Source organism: Schistocerca nitens, chromosome 3, assembly GCF_023898315.1.
Source record: "Schistocerca nitens isolate TAMUIC-IGC-003100 chromosome 3, iqSchNite1.1, whole genome shotgun sequence".
Taxonomy (NCBI): Eukaryota; Metazoa; Arthropoda; class Insecta; order Orthoptera; family Acrididae; genus Schistocerca; species Schistocerca nitens.
In genome coordinates, this window is record NC_064616.1 from 864,344,457 (window position 1) to 864,354,649 (window position 10,193).

Here is a 10,193-nt window from a genome sequence, read left to right on the forward strand (position 1 = left end):
GTTTTCAACTGTCGCCGTTGACTTACATCAACGCCTGTATGCAGCTAGGGGTATTCATTTCATTGTAATTTCTTTTTTCCACTTTTTTTTACTTACCTAGGTTGGATATAAAGCAAACAATTCCTGTTAAAAGCCGTTTTTCCACCACATAGTGCTACTCTGTAAACATGCGAAACGTTTGTAGGTGAAATGTGGAGATATTTATGCATCCAGGTGATGAATTAAATGTTATCAATCGGAGCACGCTGTTCCTGCTTCAACATTTTCTACCTCCTTTATTAACACTGTCTGATATAGACACAGTCTGATGAGCAATGCTCGTGTATCAATCAAAAAAGTTTTGTAAAGTACATTCTACGTACTTGCAGAACACAGATATCCAATAGCCGTAAACAAAGCTGTTGGACATCTATTTTCTTCTGGTCATCGACCAGCTGTAGTCCCGTTCTTTCATTTATATACGAAATTACAGAAACATACTACGTAGTTGGATGACACATATTTAGGAGTTTTTTAACCGGGCCTAAATCTTACAAGTCATTTCACTTGGTTATACTCTAGCTGTTTATAGGTTGTAGCAGGTTCCTGCCAATTGCGTGTCACACAACAATGGATGTATTTATATACGTAAGTGCAACACGTTATACGAGTATTTGTAACTGGCGTTGTCTACCGGATCATTTAATTACTTCATAAAAAGTTAATAGTCCTATAACACTCCCTAGCGGTATGTTCGAAGCTTCTCGAATATCAGACGGGGTCTGGTTAAGAACGATATGTAGGATGCTGCTGATTGGAATGTCTTCAGTAGCATCATAAAGCATGTCTGATAAGTCGTAAGCACGTATATTGTTCGCATCGTAAGGATCAATGTCGAATGCTTTTCCGACGTCAGCTCGAGCACCGCTGTCTACCATCTTCTGTCTGTCGTGGTAGATAATAATGAGATGAAATTACGAGATCGCAGTTTGTGGAATCCATGTTGATATCTACAGTGGTTATTTGCGGAATCCAGAAGACGAGCGAGCATAAGACGAGTTCTGTAAGTTTACAAGACATGGAAATCAGCAATGTAGGCGTATATCCATGTGTATCATTCTGTTGACGCATTTTGAAAATGAAAACCTCTGCTGGTTTACATTCAGAGATCACATATGTGAATGAATCACTCGTCCATTTCCTGTGTAATGCCCGTATGTCCTGGTAACATGTGTAGATAACTCTGCCACGTCTAAACTCATAAAGAAAGAGTTAGTGCCCTGACTAATGCACATGTTACGTCTCAGCAATCACATGGAACTCTACGGTCACGGGCAAGGAAAAGATTGCGTTACTTTCCGAAATAGTAGCACCATCAGCAGACACTTCGTGTTATCGAGCTTACATCACCGTAAGATCCTACATTTCATGGGCAGCGACCTAACATTTTTCTCTGTCACGAAGTAGCGTCAAACCGGTTTATATGAAAGCACTTTGCTGCAGGTAACTTCTACACCCAGAACTGTGGGCGAAATCATTAATCTGGCACAGGTCGCGTGCGTGCAGTTGCTAAACACCAGAGTCATTGAACATAGCATTAAAGTTCAAATACCATTGTTGCCACATCATTTAACATTTTCGTACACTGGCCGTGAACAGCAACTAATAAAGATTTCAAGTCATTAAAACGAAAGGTATCGACGTCTTTATTTTGCAGTCAGGGTTCTTGCTGAACTCACTTCGAACGACGTCATAATCAAGAAAAATCTGGAGCTCGAAGAATCATCATGTACATGTAACTTTGTAAAGAATCTATGAAGAGATAACATCCACTGAAAGCCACAATAAGTGTTCTTCATATTAAATTAATTTGATTCTTAATATCACAATGTATGATTCCGACGTGCGCCCCCAGGGTGACATTGTCTTGGCATACCCAGTTCGAAGTCTGGAACCACACAGATCAGCGGCTTCGCCTAGTTGGTAACGCTGCTCGATGAGGCTGTAGTAGCTTAGCTGCACGCTTGGCTGATGGCAGGCGTGGAAACTACGCCGGTCGAATGCACTGCACTGAAGGAATGCTGCTACCAGCTGATCTAGGAGCATAAACACTATGTGATCAAAAGTATCCGGACACCCCAAGAACATACGTTTTTCATATTAGGTGCATTGCGCTGCCACCTACAGCTAGGTAGGCAACCTCATTATTCATTAGACAACGTGGGAGAGCAGAATGGGGCGCTCCGCGGAACTCACGGACTTCAAACGTGGTCAGGTGATTGGGGGTCTCTCGTATCATGTGTCTGTACGAGAGACTTCCACACTCCTAAACATCCCTATGTCCACTGTATCCGATGTGATAGTGAAGTGGAAACGTGAAGGGACACGTACAGGACAAAAGCGCACAGGCCGACCTCGTCTGTTGACTGACAGAGACAGCCGACAGTTGAAGAGGGTCGTAATGTGTAATAGGCAGATATATATCCAGACCATCACACGGGAATTCCAAACTGCATCAGGATACATTGCTAGTACTATGACAGTTAGGCGGGAGGTGAGAAAACTTGAATTTCATGGTCGAGCGGCTACTCATAAGCCACACATCACGGCGGTAAATGCCAAACGACGCCTCGCTTGGTGTAAGGAGCGTAAACATTGGACGATTGAACAGTGGAAAAACGTTGTGTGGAGTGACGAGTCACGGTACACAATGTGGCGATCCGATGGCAGGGTGTGGGTATGGCGAATGCCCGGTGAACGCCATCTGCCAGCGTGTGTAGTGCCAACAGTAAAATTCAGAGGCGGTGGTGTTATGGTGTGGTCGTGTTTTTCATAGAGGGGGCTTGCACCCCTTGTTGTTTTGTGTGGCACTATCACAGCACAGGCCTACATTGATGTTTTAAGCACCTTCTTGCTTCACACTGTTGAAGATCAATTGGCGATTGCATCTTTTAACACGATCGAGCACTTGTTCATAACGCACGGCCTGTGGCGAAGTGGTTACACGACAATAACATCCATGTAATGGACTGGCCTGCACTGAGTCCTGAGCTGAATCCTATCGAACACCTTTGGGATGTTTTGGAACGCCGACTTCGTGCCAAGCCTCACCGACCGACATCGATACCTCTCCTCAGTGCAGCACTCCGTGAAGAATGGGCTGCCATTCCCCAAGAATCCTTCCAGAACCTGATTGAACGTATGCCTGCGAGAATGGAAGCTGCCATTAAGGTTAAGGGTGGGCCAACACCATATTGAACTCCAGCATTACCGATGAAGAGCGCTATGAACTTGTAAGTCATTTTCCGCCAGGTGTCCGGATACTTTTGATCACATAGTGTATACTTGCTCTGGCCAAGTGTGTTATGACAGGAGGAAGCCCGCGTCAACTGGTTAACAGCGGAAATACAGCATGTAGCAGTCTAGTCCACCACTACTGGTACAACGCAACATTGTCGGGCGTTACCTCAATACTACAGCAGTAGCCAGCTGCAGCATTACGTCGTTGGATAACTGGCATATCCCTTGACTAGTAACACAGATCTGTCAACGGCGTTGCCGCAGTGGTAACACCGGTTCCTGTCAGATCACCGACGTTAAGCACTGTCGGGCTGGGCTAGGACTTGGATGGGTGACCATCCGGTCTGCCGAGCGCTGTTGGAAAGCGCCCTTGTGAGACAAACTGAGGAGCTACTTGATTGAGAAGTAGCGGCTCCGGTCTCGGTAACTGACATACGGCCGGGAGAGTGGTGTGCTGACCTCATGCCCGTCCGTATCCGCATCTAGTGATGACACGGCGGCCGGTCGGTACCATTGGGCCTTCCAAGGCCTGTTCAGACGGAGAGAGTAACATAGATCTGCCTGAAGCTGAATTTGCAACACCACAGTTCGTCTAATATAATTTGGGAAAATGTTGTTGTTGTTGTGGTCTTCAGTCCTGAAACTGGTTTGATGCAGCTCTCCATGCTACCCTATCCTGTGCAAGCTTCTTCATCTCCCAGTACTTACTGCAACCCACATCCTTCTGAATCTGCTTAGTGTATTCATCTCTTGGTCTCCCTCTACGATTTTTACCCTCCACGCTGCCCTCCAATGCTAAATTTGTGATCCCTTGATGCCTCAGAACATGTCCTACTAACCGGTGTCTTCTTTTTGTCAAGTTGTGCCACATACTCCTCTTCTCCCCAAGTCTATTCAATACTTCGTGATTAGTTATGTGATCTACCCATCTAATCTTCAGCATTCTTCTGTGGCACCACATTTCGAAAGCTTTTATTCTCTTCCTGTCCAAACTATTTATCGTCCATGTTTCACTTCCATACATGGCTACACTCCATACAAATACTTTCAGAAACGACTTCCTGACACTTAAATCTATACTAGATGTTAACAAATTACTCTTCAGAAACGCTTTCCTTGCCATTGCCAGTCTACATTTTATATCCTCTCTACTTCGAACATCATCAGTTATTTTGCTCCCCAAATAGCAAAACTCATCTACTACTTTAAGTGTCTCATTTCCTAATTTAATTCCCTCAGCATCACCCGATTTAATTCGACTACATTCCATTAGCCTCGTTTTGCTTTTGTTGATGTTCATCTTATATTCTCCTTCAAGAAACTGTCCATTCCGTTCAACTGCTCTTCCAAGTCTTTTGCTGTCTCTGATAGAATTACAATGTCATCGGCGAACCTCAAAGTTTATATTTCTTCTCCATGGATTTTAATACCTACTCCGAATTTTTCTTTTGTTTCCTTTACTGCTTGCTCAATATACAGATTGAATAACATCAGGGAGAGGCTACAACCCTAACTCACTCCCTTCCCAACCAGTGCTTCCCTTTCATGTCCCTCGACTCTTGTAACTGCCATCTGGTTTCTGTACAAATTGTAAATAGCCTTTCGCTCCCTATATTTTACCCCTGCCACCTTTAGAATTTGAAAGAGTATTCCAGTCAACATTATCAAAAGCTTTCTCTTAAGTCTACAAATGCCAGAAACGTAGGTTTGCCTTTCCTTAATCTTTCTTCTAAGACAAGTCGTAAGGTCAGTATTGCCTCACGTGTTCCAATATTTCTGCGGAATCCAAACTGATCTTCCCCGAGGTCGGATTCTACCAGTTTTTCCATTCGTCTGCAAAGAATTCGTGTTAGTATTTTGCAGCTGTGACTTATTAAACTGGTAGTTCGGTAATTTTCACATATGTCAACACCTGCTTTCTTTGGGATTGGAATTATTATATTCTTCTTGAAGTCTGAGGGTATTTCGCCTGTCTCATACATCTTGCTCACCAGATGGTAGAGTTTTGTCAGAACTGGCTCTCCCAAGGCCGTCAGTAGTTGTAATGGAATGTTGTTTACTCCCGGGGCCTTGTTTCAACTCAGGTCTTTCAGTGCTCTGTCAAACTCTTCACGCAGTATCGTATCTCCCATTTCATCTTCATCTACATCCGCTTCCATTGCCATAATATTGTCCTCAAGTACATCGCCCTTGTATAGACCCTCTGTATACTCCTTCCACCTTTCTGCCTTCCCTTCTTTGCTTAGAACTGGGTTTCCATCTGAGCTCTTGATATTCATACAAGTGGTTCTCTTTTCTCCAAAGGTCTCTTTAATTTTCCTGTAGGCAGTATCTATCTTACCCCTAGTGAGATAACCATCTACATCTTTACATTTGTCCTCTAGCCATCCCTGCTTAGCCATTTTGCACTTCCTGTCGATCTCATTTTTAAGACGTCTGTATTCCTTTTTGTCTGCTTCATTTACTGCATTTTTATATTTTCTCCTTTCGTCAATTAAGTTCAATATTTCTTCTGTTACCCAAGTAGGTCTACTAGCCCTCGTCTTTTTACCTACTTGATCCTCTGCTGCCTTCACTACTTCATCCCTCAAAGCTACCCATTCTTCTTCTACTGTACTTCTTTCCTGTCAATTGTTCCCTTATGCTCTCCCTGAAACTCTGTACAACCTCTGGTTTTTTGAGTTAATCCAGTTCCCATCTCCTTAAATTCCCACCTTTTTGCAGTTTCTTCAGTTTTAATCTACACTTCATAACTAAGTCCACATCTCCCCCTGGAAATGTCTTACAATTTAAAATCTGGTTCCTAAATCTATGTCTTACCCTTACCATTATATAATCTGATCCCTTCTAGTATCTCCAGGATTCTTCCATGTATACAATCTTCTTTCATGATTCTTGAACCAAGTGTTAGCTATGATTAAGTTGTGCTCTGTGCAAAATTCTACCAGGCGGCTTCCTCTTTCATTTCTTAGCCCCAATTCATATTCACCTACTACGTTTCCTTTTCTCCCTTTTCCTACACTCGAATTCCAGTCACCCATGACTATTAAATTTTCGTCTCCCTTCACTATCTGAATAATTTCTTTTATTTCATCATATATGTCTTCAATTTCTTCGTCATCTGCAGAGCTAGTTGGCATATAAACTTGTACTACTGTAGTAGGTGTGGGCTTCGTATCTATCTTGGCCACAATAATGCGTTCACTATGCTGTTTGTAGTAGCTTACACGCATTCCTCTTTTCCTATTCATTATTAAACCTACTCTTGCATTACCCCTATTTGACTTTGTGTTGATAACCCTGTAGTCACCTGACCAGAAGTCTTGTCCCTCCTGCCACCGAACTTCACTAATTCCCACTATATCTAACTTTAACCTATCCATTTCCCTTTTTAAATTTTCTAACCTACCTGCCCGATTAAGGGATCTGACATTCCACGCCCCGATCCGTAGAACGCCAGTTTTCTTTCTCCTGATAACGACATCCTCCTGAGTAGTCCCCACCCGTAGATCCGAATGGGGGACTATTTTACCTCCGGAATATTTTACCCAAGAGGACGCCATCATCATTTATCCATACAGTAAAGCTGCATGCACTCGGGAAAAATTACGGCCGTAGTTTCCCCTTGCTTTCAGCCGTTCGCAGTACCAGCACAGCAAGGCCGTTTTGGTTAATGTTGCAAGGCCAGGTCAGTCAATCATCCAGACTGTTGCCCCTGCAACTACTGAACAGGCTTCTGCTCCTCTTCAGGAACCACACGTTTGTCTGGCCTCTCAACAGATACCCCTCCGTTGTGGTTGCACCTACGGTACGGCCATCTGTATCGCTTAGGCACGCAAGCCTCCCCACCAACGGCAAGGTCCATGGTTCATGGGGAAGTGGGGAAATGACATAAAACTTAAACGTTGACAGCCAGATGGGTATTTACACCACAGTCCTATGAGTTACCATAGCATCATCTCGCTCATCGTTACTTCAAGTTGCTACTGACACTGCACTTATCTCCACATCTAGAAAAGATTTATTTCTAAGCACACTAAGACATCATCTCACGGGACGTTACTGCTGCTATTATTAATAACACCCGTGACAAATTTTGTAGCAGTTACATACCTAAAAGCATAGACTGAAGTGGAAAAAGTCATGGGAGAGTGATACAGAGGGCGGCACTGTGGAATGCAAAAGGTATAAAAGGGCGGTGCATTGGCGGAGCTGTCATTTGTACTCAGGTGACTCGTGTTAAAAGGTGGCAGGCGTGGTTATGGCCGCACGACGGGTATTAACAGACTTTCAGCGCGGAATGTTAGCTGGAACTTGATGCTTGGGACATTCCATTTCGGAAATCGTTATGCAATTCAATACCCCGAGATCCACAGTGTCAAGAGTGTGCCGAGAGTACCAAGTTTCACGCATTACCTCTCGCCACGCACAACGTAGTGGCCGACGGCATTCATCTGACGACCGAGAGCAGAGGCGTTTTCATAGTGTCGTCAGTGCTACAGGACAAGTACCACCACGTGAAATAACCGCACGAATCACATGTGGGACGCACTGCGAACGTATCCGTTAAGAAAGTGTGGAGAAATTTCGCGTTCGTGAGCTATGGCAGCAGATGACCGACGCGAGTGTCTTTGGTAACAGCACGACGTCGCCTGCAGCGCCGCTCCTTGGCTCGTAAGGATTGGATCCTATACGGCTGAAAAACCGTGGCCTGGTCAGATGAGTAAGAGCTGATGGTAGGGTTCGAGCCACGCAGGATTAGCCGAGCGGTCTAGGGCGCTACAGTCGTGGACTGGGCGGCTGGTCCCAGCGGAGTTTCGAGTCCTCCCTCGGGCATGGGTGTGTGTATTTGTCCTTAGGATAATTTAGGTTAAGTAGTATGTAAGCTTAGGGACTGATGACCTTAGCAGTTAAGTCTCATAAGATTTAACACACATTTGAACATTTTAGGTTTCGAGTGTGGCGCAGACTCGACGAAGTCACGGACCCAAGTTGCCAACAATGCACTCTACAGGCTGGTTTTATTTTCACAATAGTGTGTCTGGTAGCGCGCGCCGCGGAATTTGAATCCGCGCCGGACGTTATGGACGTCGAAGACCCATAGTGGTCTCTACAACTTCGCGCCGCAAGCAGTGGCGGCGCTCGCCTCCTGGCCCGCTTTTAGTGTGGGGGCGCCACAGTGGAACACGTGGTTCCAGCGGCCAATAGCGGCGCCCACGATAGCGTATTTAAGCGCCGGCCACTCGCTCAGCCAGGGGGGTTGCACCCATCTACCATCCTCCACACCTACAAAACCTTAATCCATCCCATCCTCTGTTATGCCAGTCTTGCCTGGATATCTGCCCCCCCCCCCCCAAATTCTATAAGTTCCTCCAGATCCTTGAGCGTCATGCACTCCACCTCACCTTCCGTATACGCCTCCCGTCCCCCACGCGGATCCTCTATGATCTCATTCCTTTCCCCCATCTGCTCCTCTTCCTCGAACATATCCGCATCCTCTACACCTCCCGCCGCCTTGAACCCCCTCACCCCCTGGTTGCTCCTCTCCTCTCCCATCCCCGCCCCCTGCCACGTCTTCACTGTTGTGTCCCCCCTACCCTCCATCTCTACACCCTACATCTCCTTTCCCAAGGTGGCTTCCATCAACTCCCCCTCCCGGATGGTGCCCTATCTCCCTACGGCCGTAACGGTCGCGCGGTTCCAGACTGTAGCGCCTAGAACCGCTCGGCCACCCCGGCCGGCCGGCCGCGGTGGCCATGCGGTTCTAGGCGCTGTAGTCCGGAACCGCGCGACTGCTACGGTCGCAGGTTCGAATCCTGTCTCGGGCATGGACGTGTGTGATGTCCTTAGGTTAGTTAGGTTTAAGTAGTTCTAAGTTCTAGGGGACTGATGACCTCAGATGTTAAGTCCCATAGTGCTCAGAGCCATTTGAACCATTTGAACCACCCCGGCTGGCGACGTTCTAGAATTCACAGCGCCTAAAACACGTCACAATCAGTAGTACTCGATAATAAAGTGGCCAAGTTCAGAGCCTCTTCACAAGAGATAGACCACGGTAACACAATTATCCTGAGGACATGTTGCAGAATGTGTCATCTTTAATCAGGTGCTGCTGACAGAGTCAAGGTCTCGTGGCAGCACAGCAGGGAGAAACGTCGAAATCGGTTGAGTCTAGCTGTGTGGAGAGATGTCGTAATCAGAATCCAGTGGCTGTGGCATTGCAAGGATGGTGACGTAACGTAGCTGGCGACGATTTCTTTGAGATGGCTGCCCGAAACTTCCTTCGCCTGCTCCACAGCCGGCTGTTTTACCATCTTCGTAGTTTGCCAGGCGGATGAATTGCGTTGCCGGTAGTCACTTGGCATGGTTACCGACGATTGTGATGGAGACGCTAAGCCCGAGGTCCCGTCCGTCAACGCGTCTTTGTTCATCTACGACAGAGATTTGTTCATCTACGACAGAGACATTAGGTTCTCCTGACATGGCCGGCAGTGACTTCTCCCTGCTTCCTCTGATAAAGAGACTATTGTCTGGAAGGCATTTTCAGAATGAAGACAAAGTGATATTCCAGGTGTAACGTCTTCTAAACAGCCAAAATGCAGACCTCTACAACTAAGGCCTCCGCCAAGAGATCTATCGTTGGGAAAAATGTGTCACACAGAAGAGTGCATATGAAAGAATAATTAACACCATTCTCTTATCTTCGTGGTCCTTACACTAAATGACCGTTGGCGGTAGAAGAATCGTTCTGCAGTCAGTTTCACTCAATTTTCTCAGCAGTGTTTCGGAAAAAGAACATTCTCGTATCTCTAGGGATTCCTATTTTAGGTCACGGAGCACTCCGTAATGCTTGCTTGTTGATCGAACCTACCGGTAACAAATCTAGCAGCCCACCTCTTAAGTGCCTTGATATC

The 10,193-nt window shown here is 45.9% G+C and overlaps 1 pseudogene; it reads left to right on the top strand.

Annotated features, from left to right (window-relative positions):
- Positions 1 to 3,524: 3,524 nt before the first annotated feature.
- LOC126250409 (5S ribosomal RNA) lies at positions 3,525 to 3,642 on the top strand (annotated as a pseudogene).
- Positions 3,643 to 10,193: the final 6,551 nt, after the last annotated feature.